This window comes from Onychostoma macrolepis, chromosome 06 (genome assembly GCF_012432095.1).
Source record: "Onychostoma macrolepis isolate SWU-2019 chromosome 06, ASM1243209v1, whole genome shotgun sequence".
NCBI lineage: Eukaryota > Metazoa > Chordata > Actinopteri > Cypriniformes > Cyprinidae > Onychostoma > Onychostoma macrolepis.
Window position 1 is genome coordinate 15,652,510 of NC_081160.1, and position 20,485 is coordinate 15,672,994.

The window sequence follows — 20,485 nt, forward strand, 5'->3', positions numbered from 1 at the left end:
CTTTTATTACAAAAAATTCACAAAAATCTAACCTTTCATTGGATAATAAGAATTTAAAATGGGGGGAAATATCATTATGAAATAAATGTTTTTCTCAAATACACGTTGGACACAATTATTGGCACCCCTGAAATTCTTATGAGTAAAATATCTCTGAATTATATTCCCATTCATATTCATAATTTTGAGCACTCCAGGGTGATTATGGACATGAACTTATCCAGCCATGGCTTCCTGTTTCACCAAAACATAAATAGGAGGGAAAACAAAGCCCAAATTCCCTTAATCATCCATCACAATGAGACAAACCAAAGAATATATTTCTGATGTGCAGAAAAAGATAATTGAGCTTCACAAATTAGTGAAGTGGCTTTAAGAAAAGAGCTAGAGCAGTGAAAATTCCCATTTCCACCATCAGGGCAATAATTAAGAATTTCTAATCAACATAAAATGTTACGAAACTGCCTGGAAGAGAACGTGTGTCTATATCGTCCTAATGCACTGTGAGAAGGAGAGTTTGAGTGGCTAAAGACTCTCCAAGGACCGCAGCTGGATAATTGCAGAAAATAGTTGAGTCTCTGGGTCAGAAAACCTTAAAGAAAATGGTCAAACAGCACTTACATCACCACATGCTGTTTGGGAGGGTTTCAAGAAAAAGTCTCTTAGCTCATCCAAAAACAAACTCCAGCATATTCAGTTATCAGACACGACTGGAACTGGCTTTTATGGTCAGATGAAACTAAAAAATGAGCTTTTTAGCAGCAAACACTCAAGATGGGTTTGGTGAACACAGGAATAAAATGTACCCCATGTGTACAATGAAATATACTGCTGTATTTTTGATGTTGTGGGCCTATATTTCTGCTGGAGGTCCTGGACATCTTGTTTAGACACATGGCATCATGGATTCTATCAAATACCAACAGATAAAAAATCAAAAAGTGACTGACTCTGTTAGAAATCTTATAATGGGCCGTGTTTAGATCTTCCAACCGTACAATGATCCAAACACAAACCTCAAAAACAACACAAAAATGGGTCACTGAGCACAAAACCAAGCTTCTGCTGGCCATTCCAGTCCTCTGACCTGAACCCTATAGAAAATGAGTGGTGAACTGAAGAGAAGAAGCACCAACATGGAGCTGGGCATCTAAAGGGTCTGGAGTGATTCTGGATGAAGGAATGGTCTCTGATCTCTTGTCAGGTGTTCTCTAACCTCATCAGGCATTATAGGAGAACATTTAGAGCTGTTAAACTGGCAAATGGAGGTTTCAAAAATGATTGAATAAAAGGGTGCCGTTAATTGTGGCCAATGTGTATTAGAGAAAAACATTTATTTCATAATGATATTTCCCCCCATTTTAAATTCTTATTATCCAATGAAAAGTTAAATTTTTTTGTGATTTTTAAAAATAAAAGATCAAAAGGATTAACAATGCAGATTAATTTTCACAGCCTTCTTTGATCATATTTATCAAGGGTGCCGATATTAATCAAATTAATAAAGTTTATATATGCACACACACACACACACACATATATAAATATATATATGTATATGCGTGTGTGTGTGTGTGTGTATATATATATATATATATATATATATATACTGTATATTAAATATATCACATTTATGTTTTTATACGCATAATTTATCTCCATTATTTTAATGTTAGTTTTAATTATCAATTGAATGTAATAGAAAATAATGTTGTTTATTGCTGTATGATTATTTTTTATTTTATTTTATTTAATTTCATTTATTATTTTTTGTAGATACGTCACCCAATAAATAAAATTCTGTTATGATTTACTCATTCTCATGTCGTTCCAAACCTGTATTAAAGAAGAAATTCTGAACAATGTTGGTAATTAAATTTTAATCAAAGAGTTGGAGATGACATAACCATTTCTCCTTTTTTTTTCTCTGCCAAGAGTCATGCGGTGTGACCACCATAAAACAAGAAAATTATATCATAAAGAAGGCCCCTACAGACCCTCCTGACTGTTTCAGGCTCAATAAATCATAAAATATCAGATAATTTGGCCTTTTAATCTTTTATCACAAGGCAAGAGTAGTTCAGGTTGTAAAATGTTATGAGGTGTGAATTCCCAAAACCATAACAAACAAAACAAATCTAAATGTTTAAATGTTTCTTGAAAAAAACAGATAAAAGTTGTTCAAAAGCATATGAAACTAACAAGAGTCCAATACAGTTCTACTTAGCACGTGTTTTAAAATAGACTTTTCTTTTTCTGTTTTGTGCACACTCTTGTTTGTCACTGACCCATCTGCTGTTCAACAGGATGATCACTTCCTTGGGTGGGCTGACTAAGTTATTGTTGTTCTGATCTAGTCTTTTTCCAGTTTTGTATGTGCCATATTTTGAAATGGTTGAGAACACAATGTGTAATCACAGATTTCTCTTCCATTTCCTTTTGCAGTCTGAAGCAGATGGCAGTAGTTATGTTTATCAAGCACAGTACGGGCCAGTGTACGAACAAGGATGTTGTGACATTCATGAGTTCTAGCTTACAAATCTGCCACCTGAGCCATGACGCACAGAACACACCTCATGTTTATACACACTGAGTCAACTCAGACCACCAAAAAATGCATCAAATATTTAGACTAAGGCAGATCTGTTTCAGTGCTTTCAGCTGCCAGGGGAATTAATGCATTTTTGATGTTTTCCATGCTGAGGCAAAGCTCTGAAAGGCCTCCTCTCTTGAAAAATATTTGTTTGGTCTGTTTAATTTGGCCTCAGTGGATGCACATTGATTATATAATAAAAATATAACACCTTCTCCACCCTTATGGTTTCATACTTTAGAGATTCATTTTATGCAAACTTCAGCTTTGGCTGTTTTTCAAAGTTTAAATAAAATTCGGATTATTAAGATTAATGGAGTGTTTTTCATGAAAATTCTACTTGAAATTTATTTTTTGTTTGTTTGTTTAATTAATGTGTTACTTAATGCGTGTGTGTTAATGTTTGATTAATAATTGTGATAATTGTGAAATTTACTAGCAATTTCTGAGTGAAAATGGTTTCTGCACCAAATGTTTTTCAAAGAACTACAAAAAATGTGCAACCATACCATTAGACTTAAAAGCAAATAACAAAAGCAAAACAAAACATAAAGCAAATCAAAACACACGAACACACACAAAACAAATACTGATTGAAGCAAAGAAATATGTTTTGCAACATTCTTAATTTAATCTCTAGAGGGCGATATTGCACAATGAGTCACACAAACCGATTGTGTTGAAATGTTTGTACTGCAGAAAGAGAATTTTGGAAGAACATATGAGAACAAACAATATAATGGTACCCAGATTTTGAAAAGCTTTCATAATTGCTTACAACTTTCACAGTCTCTCCAAACAAACAACATATAATGTTGCTCTTCTTTAAAGAGACAAAGCAATTCTGCATGTAGTCCAATCGAAAGTGAGAAATCCAAGTGAGAATATCTGCTAGACATCCAGGGGGTTCACTGTTGCACCCCGAATGATGTCCGTTCTCACACAAGCCATATGGCACACACACACACACACACACACACACCCTCGCCTCCAATGGCAGCTCAGTATGGCGCTCGCTGGCTAACATCTTGCAGGACACATAATTAATTTGCCCCAGCGTCTGCCATTTATTTTCCAACCTACATTTTGTTAATTGGACAGAGGAGGTTAAAATCAAATGATGTCTCCGGCTATGCAAGAGGCCACTAATTGTACAGAATTTACAAGTAAGGCTACAAGGCTGACTGTCTAGCTTGCGGGAAGTCATGAGTGATCTTTGCTGGGTGCTTGAGGGAGACTGTTGTCATTAAATAAGGGAAAGTGTCATTCATACATGTGCTTTGTGTGCAGATGAACATCACAGATGTTCATAGCTTTTATTAATACACTAATGAGTGGAGGAATTATAGTGCTAATTATGTCAAAGGTGTTAATGCCACAATGGACAGACTTGAGGTCAGATACGCCTGCAGAAATAACAACACAGAGAAGCCTGGAGGTCCAGCCGTTACTGACACTGAGATTGTTCTCCACAGCTCTGAGCTCTCAGTTGCTTTCAGTATTTTCATATTTAAAATATATATATATATTTATTGGAGTAATAATACAAAACAAACAAACAAACAAACAAACAAACAAAAATATATATACTGTATATACACACACACACACACACACACACACACACACACACACACACACACACACACATATATGTATATATATATATACATACAGTATATATAAAAAATATTTATTTTATGGTCACCAAGGCCACTTTTTTCAGTGTCATATGATCATTCAGAAATCATAATATACTGATTTGGTGTTCAAAAAAAACATTTTTGTATTATTATTAATGTTGAAAACACTTTTTCTAAAAAAAAATTAATTAATTTAAAAAAAATTTGGAAACTTTTTTTTTGTTATTTTTTTTTTAGAAAGGATGAATAGACAGCTCAAAAGAACAGCATTTATTTGAAATATAAATATTTTGTAACATTGTAAATGTCTGTCACCTTTGATCAATTTAATGCATCTTTGCTGAATAATAGTATTAATTTCTTTCTTCTTTCTTAAAAAAAAAATGAATGGTAGAATATGTCCAAGTGATTACAAATTGACTACAAATTCTGTCAGACAAGAGCTTTTTACTTGTTGGAATCCCTATTTCTTAACACACTGACTGTTCAGAAGTTAATTGAATAGCTCATCTTGTCCCGAATTAAACACTGAATGATTGTTTAACTGTTTCAGCAATTCATTTCCATTAGTATTTTATCTCTAAAGTGCAAAAGAAAGAGCTGAGTGACATTACAATATCACCTGGAATGTCTTTTATGCAACCGGAGGTTCATTTCCTTCTGAACCTCTGTGTTTTAGAAGAGACTTGGGTGTAATTGTCACACCGATATCTTTATTAATATCTCAAGGAACTGATGTGGGCTCATTGAACATCTGAAACGCTTTTAAATATTTTGTCGTAGGAAATCGCAGACTGACAATCAGTGGGAGGGAGAAACAGAGGGAAAGTGATTTAGTATTTTTCTTCTGAAGTCTCATTCCCATATCTGACTCATAGAGTTTCTCTGAATATGTGTTCTGTGTTAATCACATAGAATGTGTGTTTAAGCACTTGGGCGAATGGCAACTGAGGACTCGCACATTGAGAGTGCTCTCATCGCCCATCTGTTGTTTTTTCATTTGTTGTCTTTTTGATTATGGGGTGGAGAGTGAGGAGGGGGGCTTGGGATCTTTCTGATACTAAATGCATAACTCAACCTTATTGCTTCTGCAATTACCAACTAACCATTAACAATAATTTCAGCACTTAATCACAAAAATGCCACTAATTTAAAATGATGATGAATAAAAATGATGCTAGAATAGAAATGTCCTTGTAAAGTGGGGTAATTAAAAATAAATACATTAAAAATATGGGGAATATGCAAATAGTTTTACAGGTGATGGACAATGATGCTTCATGTTGAGTCTCAGATCAACAACATTAAACTGTATTCCACAGTTATGAATTTAATCAAGCTAATTGACTATTAAAGACAAACTTAATTAGGAGTATAAAAGAGAGAATATACGACTCTGCTTGCTTTTCATTCCTGATAAACATTAGTAAATGAGCACAGTTATTATCTAAATGATGGCAGTAGTGTCAGTTTCTTGACCAAGAGAGAGGGGAGCTAGAGAAACACTTGTCGAGTCATATTTCCTTTAGCATTCACACAGGAGGTCTGTGTAGCCTATGGCTTCATGCTGTGTTTACTCATCAAATTAAATGGCAGGGATACACCTATGCTCTATTACACTCAAACAGTGTTTCATACAGCCTCCATGATTTGAAGGACACAGCAGCCTGTGTAAGCACTTTTAAATCAATGAGAGCGCGGTAATAACATAATCTTTAATGCCAACAAAACATCATACGAATTGTAATCCAGTTTCTAATAACCTAAATTAGTTTCCATTTCATCACGCACTGAATCATTTAAAGACCCAGCCTCGAGTTGGGGGACAATATCTACCGCAAACCCCCACATAAACAGAGGGAGAGGGAGAGAGAGAGAGAGGGAAAGAAAAAAAGCCTCAGGCTTCCTCATTTGTTTCCAAGGTAGGCTACACCGCGGCTAATTTAAGCGAGAGGTGCGCTCGAGGTGGAATACGAAACGGGAAAGGGCCTAATGAGGCTTTAAACCACGGACCGGTACGCGAGGGGTTAACGACATTACAAATTACGGCAGCGGAAAGTTGGTCGTGTTCCTCCGGGCGGCGGCACCGCCAGACAGCGCGAGCGCAGCAGCTGCGCGCGGAGGGGCGGCTCGCGCGCAGGGCAGCGTGCCCAGCGCAACGGTCCCCGGCGTTGTTAATCACGCGCTTCCCGCCCTCTCTCTCCTCACTGTGCTGATTTGCAAGAGCAGATTAATCAGAGCGCGGGGGCCTTGATGAAATTTTGCTGTTATTGTGCCCAATTTTAGCTACATCTTTTATTATCTTCATTATTCATTTATGGGGGGAGGCGGTGTGCTGCATGGGGATGACGGTATGGTGAGGGGGGACCAGTGTCAATTATGCAAATGACATTTGCGTGTTTTTTTTTTGTGCAGATTACTTTATTCGCTCGACATTGTTTGTGCGAATTTAATTATTAAATATTATTACGCTCACGTTTCCGTCAATTTTCCGAGGCTTGGTTTCAACTTGATTTCTCCTCCAGCTGCTCTTCTCTTCGATCTGTGCCAAAATCAAAGTGGCTCGGCTACAATAGGGCCAAATAAACTCCCCTCTATTTAATAAGGATGAAGTTATTCCCTTGTTCTCATCTGCGAGCTCAAAGCAACGATGGGGAGAAACGCACCGCATATTCATTTTAATGAGCATAAATTGAATTTAAGTTTGTTCAGAATTGACTGCAATTAGGCTCTGCCTTAATGACAAATTAATCTTTTTCTCTTTTGTTCACTGGAATTTGTTTTTCAAAGGCTTTCTGTGGCAGCAACAGAAGGGTGCCCAACAAAGAATACCAGTTTCAACTAGATCCTAGAGATGATAGTGAAATTAAAGCTTTATAGTTTAGCACACTCAAATTAAATAACTAGACTTTTTGATTTTTTTTTTTTTTTGCCTTCGCCACATTTTTATGGACACAGACAAATTGTACCAATCTAAATGCTATCAACTGATAGTGATTATATATATATATATATATATATATATATATATATATATTAACAAATTCCTAATTGAACCTACATTTCACAGTTCGAAAGTGTGTGAAATCAAAAGGTTGTGGGAGGGGTGTTGCTTTGCCTCATTACTGTTCTTCCAGAGAGAGAGAGAGAGAGAGAGCAGAAATGCCATCATCTGGTTTGATTACTATACCAGCTTCTAAAAATGGAGGTTGGTACATGCTGATTGGCATTCAGAGCAGCAGACGGAAGTGAAAGAGAGTTCTTCCCAGATTTGGTGGGATTTTGGCAAGGGAACATAGAGATACTTTCTAATATCCCCTGCCTTTGCTGTCTGCTGTGGAGTAGAGGATAAACCTACGTATGTTCTCACCTAAGGTTAATGCAAAGGTTAATGAGTAGGCATAGAATGCTTCTCTGATGAGCTAATCAAGAGCATGTTCTGCCAGAATCTATTGCTGCCTTTAAGTGCACCTGGGAAGCTGCTGCTTCTGAGATGAGCATTTGTTGTTGATTAATTATTATTATTATTTTAAAAAAGTGAAGTTTACTGTAATTTTAATTAGCTATATTTTATTTTACATTTTTATATTTTACATAGATTGACATTGTCATTTCTCTATTGCTTATTTATGCATGCTTAAAAACTTTTTTCACATTGGAAGGTGAGTGAATATAGGAATTGTCATGTGGATTGCTCATGGAGTATTGTAATGTTTTTACAGTATCAGCTGGTTGGACTCTCATTCTGACGGCACCCATTCAAAGCAGATGACCCATTGGTGAGCAAGTGATGTGATAATACATTTCTCCAAGTCTGTTCAGATGGAGACACAAACCTACAGCTTGGATTGCCTGAGGTAAGTAAATTTTTAGCAAATTTTCATTGTTGGGTGAACTATTCTTGTAATTTTATTTATTGTTCGTAAGCTCATTCCTACACATCATCTTGATATTATTAAAATATATCAAGGGGGGGAAAAAAAAGAAAAAAGAAAAACACTTTGCATCACTAATTTTCCTTAACAAGACTTCTTTGCCAGCATGTTTAACATCAACATGCCCCGTCCAAAGTCATTACTTAGGTATCATATAGGATTCCAAGTAGTAAATACACTCTTAAAAAAAAAAAAAAAAATAATAAAAAAAAAAAAAAAAAATATATATATATATATATATATATATATATATTTATATATTCCATGAAGAATCTTCAACATTCAAGCAATCTTTCCATTTCAATTTTATATGGTGAAAAAAAAAGGTTAAGATGCTCTTCATTCTAAGAAAGCAAATTTTTGGGGAACCCAAAATGGTTCTGTGGCATCGCTCCAGAAACCACCATTTGGAATCTTTATTTTTAAGAATGCAAACTTCACTTGATCGTTCATGTGCTTGGATCTCATAAATATAATATTTCAGGCTACGCCTGAAGGCAGTGTATGTGCATATTTGCGTGTGAGATACAAATTCCACTGCTGATGCTTCTGGCATCAATCCTCAATTCTAGCATGCATGTTTGCTTTAGGAAAGGGTGAGGGTCTGTGGGAGCCCACCACATGGACTTAGTAAGTGGGTACCTTGGGAAAAGGGTGGGGGTTGTGCGAATGATGTGTCCTAGGGCACCCTCTTCCTATTCCTCTTTCTCTGATTACTCATTAACATTAGCCCACCTAGTGGCATGCTGCTATTTCTGATGCAGTGGGGGCACATGCTTGCAGGTCCTCCCCTTTCCCGAGTTGCGCCGCTGCTTGTCCTGACCCAATGGAGCCTGCCCTCGCTGCCACGGCCTTGTCTTTGGCTGGGAGGAACAGCTGTCTACACTAACGAGGCCATCGTCATCATGATGAACAAAACGACACGGTGGCATACGAGTGAGCAAGACCGCCACTTGGACTCCACGAGGCCCCGGGACACGTAAACAATGTCTTAATGAGAATGTGTGCCATTACAGTAATTAACACAGCTCAACGTCAAGCCACTGTCAGATCTCCAGACTTTCAGGAAGGTTTTGCATTACACAGAAGCAGACAGAGTTGAACCTCCACCGAGAGGCCTTTTTTGAACTGTGTCCTGTAGATTCACAGTATGGACAATAAATGTTTTCTCATGAAACAGAGCTTGGGAAGTGAGTGTTGTTTGAACAAGGTGTATTGAATGCTTTTAATTATGTGACATGTATATTGTGGGCTGATATGAACCAGCTATATATTTGTTTTGATTAACATTGTACCAGGAGTAATGAAAGCTATGAATCATAGGTTAAGTATATGTTAAACCGCAGCAGTACAAACTTAAAATTACACTAGTGTTTTCACAGTAATACCTCTTACATCGGTTGGTGTCGGCTAGAGTTAGTGAGAGGAGAAAAAGTTTCTCCATGGAGACTATACTGCTATAAATGTAGTATAAGTTACCTTGGGTGTGAAGCATCAGCCAAATCATTTACATGCGTATTTTTGTCGTGTTTCATGGTTAAAATATATAAAAATACTTAATATATAAATTTACTTGAGAAGCAACATTGCATAAGATAATAAAACTTCATACAAGTGTATTTTGTCTTATTTGAAATAATTTTTTTCTAATTTGTTTTTAATTTGTTTATATTAAAAAGAAAAAGGAATCAATTACTCACTCTCATGTCATTCCAAACTCATAAGACTTGTACATCTTAGAAACAAAAATGAAGATATTTAATCAAACAGTTTAATCCAAGTCTTTTAGATCACTTTATATGATGAATAAATTTAATTTAGGCTCGTGTTAATATATAATTAATCAACGAACATGCATGAACACAGTCTTTAGATTTCTTTCATATATGTTAATTTGTGTTTCAAAGATGAATTAAAGTCTGATGCATGTCATGAAAAGACACGATGGTCAGTAAATGATGACAAAATTGTCATTTTTTGGGCAAAAAACTGTCTGCCAGAGCTGTAAGACAAATTCAGACAAGCATGATATTGATTTTATACAACTATAAACAAGGAGTTAATATTGAGTACATTTAGGCACAGTATTACAGGGCTGTTTTTGCTCTGCAATTAAGTCAAAACATGATAAACTGGCCAGTATATACGAGCAACACATTTGAAATGATTGGTTGAATGATTGATTCAATGACTCACTCATAAAGACAGTCACTTGTCGCCAACTAGTGGCATAATGGCTGGCTGTCTTTGTGCCCACAAACACACACTGCTACTGGAATAAAGTGTTACATTTAGAGTGCTCGATTGATGACTTCCCCCTCTCTTGGAGCATGTGTGTATTCTGGAGCATTTCTAATTAGCAATGAATTATGGGGCTTAGTGATGGTATAAAGTGTGTGTTTGTATAGGAAGGGGAAAGTTGGAACTTGTGTGATTGAGATTCAGTAGAGTGGCCAGGATAGTTTTCCAATCTCTTTTGTTTTGTCCTACATTATTATAATTACAATATCCTAACTATGATTTGTAGTGAATTTGATTATGAGTCCCTTGAAGAACAGATGTGTAGTGCATTAACAACCAAGGCTGCACAAATTCACTGAATGTGAACTGAAACCATCACAGGTGCACCTGGTGAAGAAAAATGGCAGGTGGATTAAAAAACAATAAAACGGATTGAGAAAAAGGTGTTGAGCTCTCTATTAGTGCTCTTAATAACATTGTTTGCTTAAATATAGAGATGCATTGAAATGCTAAAGTCATAGCGGTTATGTACAGGAGCCGTGTATTAATGAGTCATTGCAGGGCTATATTATGTTTAATTAGCTGCTTTATATAATGAGGTGTTCATTTCTAATGAAGGGAATTTGCTGTGAGTGGCACATCTGCAAGAATAACTCATGCAATCAGCAGTGCTCGGACCCATGCAACTGCAAATGAGACTCGCTTACCTTGAAATGAATTACATCTCTGCGCTTTCTCAGAAAGTCCATTAATTAACTCTCCTGACATCAAGGTCTTTTTCTTAATTTCATGTACCATTAGCATAATAAACACAATTTGAGTTAGCACAATGCGATCAGTTTAATGGATGCTATTTATTTTACTCTATTATTTAAAGGTCTGGTAATAGGAGGAAGAAACGTAAATTTAGTTGTATGGCCCCTTTATGAGGAATTCCCCTCAGAGCCCCGTACCATCACAGATGTTCGTTAAAGCTTGGTCACATGCATTTGGCCAGTGTTTGTCGACTTCATTAATTTGCACAGCTGAAAGGCTGTAATTTCAGACCGTATTGGGCAATGTAACCCTACTTCTGTACTCTGACTGGCTTTCACATTCATTACAAATAGACATTCATTCCCACCAGAGCAATATCTTAGGCCTAATGCTTGTTTGCCTAATGTTTCGGTTGTAAAAGGGGGAAAGGTCAATGATATGATGCTCATTTTTGTCTGATCAATTCATTTATTAAAATGTGCATTAAAACACAATTTGTACAATAAAACGACAAGAAAACACCTCGAATAGTGATGAGAATGTTTTTTAATTTTTTTACATTTCTGAATTAAAAAGTCAAAAATCTCTACATTATTGACCTAAAAGACCTACATTATTGTTTTTTTGTTTGTTCCCCCAAGAAATCCACGTGACTGTGTGTTACGGTCAATAAGTCAGTTAAAGTATCAGATGTGGAAAATATCAGGTTGTCATGTGATGTGTTTCCAGGTAAACGATGTTTGTAAAAAAAAAAAAGAAGAAAAACCCTGTTTATTCAAATCGTCAGGAAAATATCATTTTACTTTTTATTTAATATCTTTAACAACAGTTTTACACATTTGTTTCATTTATGTGTACACTTAACATTTATTCAAAGTGTATTGGAAATATATTATTGTCTTTTACTTCATAGCTCCCCCAGTGACATTTTTACTCATTCAAATTAAATGTAAAATTTTTTTCAAAACCACAAAAAACAATTGAAACAAGGAGTACATTTCTAAAAATTTGTATGCCTTTTTAAAGTTTTTCTTTCTTTATCATGGAGACTCTTCTTTGTCATTGACCCCCATATAGTTAGACATGTTAGCTTACATGAAAAAAAAAGTTGTGGTAGATAATTGTGCTCCGCCTATAGCACGCTTCTTTCCATCCTCCTTTTATCTTCCTCTTCTTTCTTCTTAAAAAAGCACCCTTCATTAAAACAATATAGAATATTTAATTCCTTGCAGCGAATTAGTTGTGACCTTATAAAGGCCTGATCTGGAGGTGAGACATGATTAGAGTTATAGTGGAGGACAGGTACATCATTATCTCATTGAGTCTTCTGCACTGCCTGCTTGCACAAGCGTGTTCCAGCTCGGGCTGGCTGTTCAGCACTTACTCTCCTCTTAGGACCCAGGACAGACTTAATCATCAGTATTCCACAAGCGGGAACTGCCCTCCAGTTCTCTTTCCGTCTATTAGAGATCCGGCTTCTGCCCCATGGTAATGTACCAGTCCTCACTAGACTCCTACTGTAAATGAACTGCCCTAATGTGGAGGAGGACTCACTAACTCCATGTAGAAAATGGAATAAATTAGGCTAGGTGAGGACAAGACACAACTTGTATTTATAGAATACTTTATGATTTCCAATTTGGTCTGACAGTTTGTTCTATGTGCCTCCTCATTGCCATTCGGGGTTTATTAGTAGACAGTGTGTCCATGTGCTCTACATAGTCAGGCAAAGACAAGCCGAGAGTTATGGGTATGGTGGAGCGCTAATGGGAATATATTCAGTCAGAACTAGCCAAGTTTCTTTATGAATGATGTATGTCATATTGAAAATATTTCAAGTGTTACCTTTGTTACCGAGAAGAGTGACTTACCTAACTTCACAATGCATAAAATGTTTTCTGTCCAGTAATTTTAGATCGAAAAAAATTATTTTTGCGCCACATATTCCAGGAATGTCAGCACAGAGGGATGAATAATAGATTATGTCCTGTCCTGAGCTCTTATCAGTTTGCTCTAAATCTTTGCGTCCATCTTGGCCTCCAGATTTTGTCCCGTTTCCTGTGACACAAAGCCTTTTTGACCAGAATCAATTATCTGTGGCTTGCTGGGGTGCTGTCTCATTAGGGGCAGGTTGGGTTACCCCTAAGCTCTGCTGGTCATCCAGTGGCGCCACACGCACATGGCTAATGACTGGAGATCGATTGGCCTGTAACCTGAATGCTGTTTGTTTTGGTATAACGTTTACCATGCTCACAATGGCTCATGCATCGCAGCAGACTAACGCACGGCTCACAGGGGAGAGCAAGTCACAGTGCATCATACTGTATGCCAATGTTGTTTTGAACTGACACAATTCCATTCTTTCTTAATTTAATCCTATGTTATGTCTTTGAGCATAACCCTTGAATAAATGTCACACTCTGGTCATGTTATAATAAAGCAACGAGACTGATATTCGTAACTGTTAAATTGAAATATTTCAAGAACTGGTCTAAAATATATACATTAAATCTTTTTTGGACATGCGCTGATATGAGCATTTAGAATGGGTACCAAGCTAAAAATAATCTAGCAGAAATGTTCAAACAAAACATATAGGCCTACTGGGATTTTAAGAACATCTTTTGCTTCATGAGCTGAACAAAAACTATTTGGACACATTTATTATAATAACTTGTTATTGATTAAAAAAAAAAAAATGTTCCTACATGTATGCATAAGTATACAGCTACATAGCAGCCTACGTACCATTCTGGGCTTAAACGCCTGCTTTGGCACCGAATGTATGGTTAGCTAAAAAGAATGTAATACCTGCTTTTGTTAATCACATTGTTAAGTTTGCCGTTTAATTATTTATTTAGACAAATGTAGATTTTATAAAGTTGCATCAAGTTTTGTGCCATAAAAAAAAAAAAAAAAACCCTCAAAATTTTCTGCAATTTGATTACCCCAATAAGTGTTTTTTATTTATTTATTTTTTTTAATGTCATTTTTATTTATTTATTTGATTTTGCTTATTCATTTATTTAAATGTATGCTGCTTGTATTGATGTATTTATTGTGGATGTTTTTAACAAAGAAATGCCCTTTTGTTACGTGAAGTGGAAAAAAATGTCCACTCTGAGCTACAGTTTGTGCGTTAGTGGTGGGCATTTCTTTTCTTTTTCTGTGGGTTTCATCAAGCTAATATTAATTCATTTACTCAACCGATTCTTTCAAAAACTATGATTCATTCAAGAACGCTACGCCACTGTAGTGATGAGAAAATCTGGTTTAATTCCGCGACTCGGTTCTTCTGAACAGTTTAAAAAAAGTAAAAAACGGTTAAAAAAGAGTAAAGGATTCTTTTACGCCGTGAAGCAGGCCTATGCTAATTGACCTATCGGTAAGCCCCTCCCCTCAAACGCAGACTAGCCAATGGCAGTCGAGTATCAGTTGCAGGGGGAGCGGAACTCGGACATCTTTAGGTTTCAGCGCCATAGAGAAACATTGGAAGATCCGAAGCGCGCATCGGTTTTATGGGGTTTATGCTTCAAAAATGGAAAAACGATGTGTCTGGGGTACTGGTAACACTGATTCCAGGTATCCTGAGAGGAAGGGCGATATAATTTATTTTATTACATTTCCTGAATCCAAACAAAACAGAGCAAAATGTCCCTAAGTATTCACCCCAAAAATGAAGACAAAAACTTTCATTTTCTGGTTGTCATACACTCATTAAGTTACAGTTTTCATCTGCTCAAGCAGAACGTTAATGTTATTGTGCTTTAGCAAGGTATCTCTGGCTAAAACTAGCTAATGTTAAAGTTAGTGGGTCCATGCTAATATACAAACCTAAATAGCGGACTGTTCTCGCGTCTTGTACAGTGTAGGTCAAAAACACATAAACGGAGGTCTACATTTCAGTGCCTCTCCATATTAAACTGGTTAAATGTACATTAATTTAATCGTTCCCTGCCATACATGAACAGTGTTGATGCTGCTTGTTGTCATCCACGATCGTGATGACCGACCGTAATATGAGACTTCTCCCGCTTACATTGTGATCTGTAAAACCCTCTCTTCGAGTTACCCACCGTATTTATTTTTAAATATGTTATAAATCCCTCCATGGAATATTTAATTCCCATTTAGTGGCCTTCTATGTCCAAAATTGTGCAAAAACATCGTGGGACAAGGTTTTCACACTGTAGCTGTCATTGAAAGACAGTGAGCAACTCCTTTTATTTGTCCGAGGGAGCAACAGTAACTAAGGGGGGCGGGGCTTACCAATAGGTCAATTATGTTTTTACTCACTGCTTGCCCTGAACACGCAAACACAGACAAGTGGAGTGAAACAAACAAGCGGAGTTGGAAAGTTGGAAATATCGTATTATAAATGCATAAATATGTAATAAATATGTGTAACCAGGTTGAAAAGTTGGTGTCGAACGCAAAAAAGTTGGTGTTTTTTTCACCCCCTGGTTTGAATGTACTGCGCATAGACCCTGTCTTTCTCATCAGTTGCCATAATGTTATGCTGGCCCTTTAAGGAACACGGCGGCGTGAGTGTCGTGAAGTGCCTCGAGAGCTACAGATGAGCAGCACGAGTTATATCATTGCAGGGTGAATGAACTGTTCCTCACCAAAGCGTAAGTGTTGATGATAATCTGTATCAGTGTACAGTTAAAAACTTAATTTGTGCATAATTTAATGCAAACCAGTGTTATTGAAGTTATTTTGTTTAGAGGGGAGAAAAGTGCTCTATAGACCCTCTGAGTGTTTCCGGTGTGAGTGTGAAGCATTCAAGTGAGTGTTGTTCACTTTTATTGATTGTGAAAGTGTTTACTAGTCATGTGCATTCATGTTTCATTGGAATCAGTATAATGGTATTATTGTTTTAATGTCATGTGTTCCAAATGTTAAGGAAAAGTTTTGTATTTTGTCCCTTTATCGTCCGCAGAGGGAAATTGAGTCAGCATATGGCAGTGTTAACTTGTACTTAGATGACTTGTTGGTGCACTCATCCACCTTTCACGAACATCTGGTGCACCTTGAGACTGTGTTTAAAAGATTGAGAGAAAGTGGGCTGAAGATAAAAATAGAGAGGTGTCATTTCCTGCAGCCAGAAGTGAGATGTCTTGGCCATCAAGTTTCAGCCCAAGGTATGAGTACAGGCCCTGATTAGATAAGTGCAGTTTGGGAGTGGCCAGTCCCTAGTACTCTCAAGGAACTCAGATCATTCTTGGGGTTCTGTAGCAATTACAGAAGATTCATCGAAGGGTTCTCCCAGATAGCTGGGCCGTTGCATGATGTAGTGAATGTGTGCCTTAGAGAGACAAGTCCCGTCAAGGCAGCTCAGGTGTTTAAGAGCTCTTGTTCTTCCCAGTGTCAAATGGCATTTGAACGTCTCAAAGACAAACTTACCAGAGCACCAACCCTGGGGTATGCTGATTTCACACTTCCCTTTGTGATTGAAACTGATTCGAGCAACCTTGGGTTGGGAGCAGTCTTGTACCAGCATCAAAAGAGTAAGAAGACTGTTATCGCATATGCCAGTAGGAGGTTGAGAGGGGCTGAGAAAAATGTTCAAAATTACAGCAGCATGAAGTTGGAACTGTTAGCGCTTAAAGGAACACTCCACTTTTTTTAATAAGTTGAGTTTTACCGTTTTGGAATCCATTCAGCCGATCTCCGGGTCTGGCGATAGCACTTTTAGCATAGCTTAGCATAGATCATTGAATCCGATTAGACCAGTAGCATCGCATTCAAAAATGACCAAAGAGTTTCGATATTTGTCCTATTTAAAACTTGACTCTTCTGTAGTTATATCGTGTACTAAGACCGGCAGAAAATGAAAAGTTGCGATTTTCTAGGCCGATTTGGCTATGAACTATACTCTCATTCCGGCGTAATAATCAGGGTACTTTGCTGCCGTACTCAACTTATTAACTCTGGGGGAGTTGGAGAATGAGCCTATTTCCAGAAAAAGTGGAGTGTTCCTTTAAGTGGGCGGTCACTGAAAAGTTCCGAAGTTATCTGCTGGGGCCCAAATTCACCATAATAACGGACAACACCTCACGACTGCCAAATTAGGAGCCATTGAACTGCGCTGGGCTGCTCAGCTCGCTGTTTTTGATTTTGAAGTCAAATACCGTCCTGGACGATGCAACACTGCTGCTGATGCCCTTTCTAGGATACCCGGATCTAGTGAACCAGACTCTGAAAGTGAAGATCCAGATTATGATGGCTGTGTGGCGATCTGCAACTCGTACAGGATGGAAACTGCTCTGGGGGCAGACCTGTTAGCAGCTGGTGTGGAGTATAGCAAAGCCAGGCAGCTGCAGGTGTCCTTGGCTGGAGAAGATGATGCTGTGGGTGAGAAAACTCCCACTTTGCCAGGGTATTCAAAGGCAGAACTTCGTCAGTTTCAGGAGTCGGATCCAACACTCAGTGCTTTCAAGAAGTTCTGGAGTTGACAAAAGAAACCTACCAAGCCAGAGAGGTTAGGTTTGTCCAGATCCGTACGTTCCCTGTTGAAACAGTGGCCAAAAATCATAGAAAGAGATGGTCTCTTATACCATGTAATTCGAAGATGTCTATACTGGTGAATGTCACCAGCTGCTTTTACCCACCTGCCTGACAGATCAAGTCCTGAAAAATGTCCACGATCAGATGGGTCATCAGGGGATCGAGAGAACCATAGCCCTGTTGAGACAGAGATGTTTCTGCGGAGGAATGTATGAGAATGTGGAACAGTGGGTGAAGCAATGTCAGCGCTGTGTGTTAGCAAAGATGCTGCAATCCAAGATTAAGGTGCCTTGGGCTTCATTCTTGGCCTCCCGGCCACTGGAGGTTGTAGCAGTCGACTTTACAACCCTTGAACCAGCCACGGATGGGCGAGCAAATGTTCTAGTAGTTACTGATGTGTTTACAAAGTTCAATCAAGCATTTCCCACTCGTGACCAGAAGGCCGAGACCACTGCCAAAATCCTCCTCAGAGAATGGTTCCTGAAGTATGGAGTTCCTCAACAACTACATTCTGATCAGGGCAGGAACTTTGAAAGCGCTGTGATTGCGGAGCTCTGCAAGTTGTATGGGGTCAAGAAAACTCGTACAACACCACATCACCCCCAGGGCAATCCGCAATGTGAAAAGTTCAAAAGAACCCTTCATGACCTCTTGAAGACTCTCCCGCCCGAAAAGAAGCGCAGATGGTCGGACCATTTATCTGAGCTTGTTTATGCATATAACGTAACACCACACTCATCCACAGAATACTCACCGTACTATCTGTTGTTCGGAGTCCAGCCGCATCTGCCAATTGATGCTCTGTTGGGCCAGGAGCCTGTAACAGATGATAAGCCTGACTGGTTAAAAGTGCACCAAGAACGTCTCTGAGATGCCCATGTTCGAGCAAAGGAAAATGCTTAACGGAAAGCTGTGGAAAGAGCAAGGCAGCATGAGGAGAAGGTATATTGCCCAGCTGTAGAGGTGGGGCAAAGTGTATACCTGCGTCCACCTAGACAAAATAATTAATTAATGAATGAATGAATGAGGCATTTATATAGCGCTTTATTGTGTATTGCAATACACCCAAAGCGCTTTACAATCATGTGGGGGGGGGTCTCTCCTCAACCACCACCAGTGTGTAGCATCCACTTGGATGATGCGACGGCAGCCACAGGACAACGGCGCCAGTGCGCTCACCACACACCAGCTACAGGTGGAGAGGAGAGAGTGTCATAGAGCCAATCAAGTGGATGGAGATTATTGGGAAGCCATGATAGACAAGGGCCAGTGGAGGGAATTTGGCCAGGACACCGGGGTTACACCCCTACTCTTTACGATGAGTGTCATGGAATTTTTAATGACCACAGAGAGTCAGGACCTCGGTTTAACATCTCATCCGAAAGACAGTGCTTTTTACAGTATAGTTTCCCCGTCACTATACTGGGGCGTTAGGACCCACACAGACTGCAGGGTGAGCACCCCCTGCTGGCCTCACTAACACCTCCTCCAACAGCAACCTAGTTTTCCCAGGAGGTCTCCCATCCAGGTACTGACCAGGCTCAGCCCTGCTTAGCTTCCATGGGCAACCGGTCTTGGGCTGCAGGGTGATATGGCTGTGGCTATAAGCCTATAAGTGAAATAAGATTCAGTACGCCTGGTCCTCCACTGTGTACAGAGTATTAGAGCTTCAAGGGACCACGTACACTGTGGAGCCTGTTGAAGGGGGTCCAGCAAAGAAGGTGCACAGATCCAACCTCAGGCTTTGCCCTAACTCAGTCCCAGTGCCAATGCCAAGGTGTCGGAAACCACCTGTCCAAGATGTAATGACCTCAGATTCAGAGCAAGATATGCCATCACTGGAGGCAGAGTGTGTTCTAGTGGAGGAAGTGCTGTGTCCTAGGGAGAAAGCAACAGCAGCTTCAATACATGAGTGTGCAGAACAGCCAGTTCCTGAGCCCAGAGACTGTTTGAATCATCATGTGGAGCATCCTGCCAGGAGGGGTGACTGTTCAGGACCAGAGAGTCATGGGATACCTGATGATACCCTGGAAGTGACGTCAGTATCTGTTGAGTCTGAAATAGAAAGTATCCAATTATCTGCCGAGAATCCAGCGATGAGACCTGTGCCTACTCCTAGGAAAATAAGAAAATTGCCCCACTGTGCGTAAAACGTTAGGCAATCGGCTAAGCTTTGTGCGTTGTTACTTTTGATATGTAATGCAGTCTCAGGTTTCAAATTTTGTCCATTTTATTAGGAAATTCAAGCAATAAATACCGTTTTGGCTTTAATGTGGAGTGATAGATCGCTGTAGACACCTCAGATCAAGCGATTCTCGCCTGTGCGGCATCAAAGACAGCAAAAGACCTTTATTTTTGTTCTAGAAGTGATCGCGCGCTCTGCTGCCTCACTGGAGCGCACTCTCCACCAACTGGACAGGAGTGGGAATTACAGTTATAAATTACAATAGATCACCCTCAGTGTGTGTAATCTGCCAAAGTGACGGACAGCCTTCAGATTTTTCCGTCACTGCTAAAAAAATTCTGTCAATGACGGAGAATTTTCGGTTAACGCGACCTCTGGCATGCATAGAAAGGAGACTGTAGGCTACTGTAAGTTTTATAATAGGCCTTGCAAATCTGTCTGAATGGTCAGTATTGGTTGCAGCTGGGTTAGTTTTGTGTAGTACAGTGAAACATTTTTATGTAATGCACTAATTGTTTTCTTTTTTCTTTTTTTCTTTTTGTCTTTTAGAGAAGCGAGGAGTGTGGAGGCTGTCCGTCTGTACCAGTGAGAAAAACCTGTAAACTTGTGGTTGTGAAACGAG

General features: G+C 38.6%; 1 long non-coding RNA gene across 2 annotated transcripts; it reads left to right on the top strand.

Moving 5' to 3' along the window:
• The first annotated feature begins 6,478 nt into the window (after positions 1-6,478).
• LOC131542958 (uncharacterized) lies at positions 6,479-9,348 on the top strand. Of its 2 annotated transcripts, none has more exons than XR_009271833.1 (3): positions 6,479-6,587; positions 7,959-8,093; positions 8,955-9,348. It is a non-coding gene; the product is annotated as an uncharacterized LOC131542958 (long non-coding RNA). The 2 variants fall into 2 exon arrangements; XR_009271832.1 differs by lacking the exon at positions 6,479-6,587 and adding an exon at positions 7,324-7,594.
• The last annotated feature ends 11,137 nt before the right edge of the window (positions 9,349-20,485 follow it).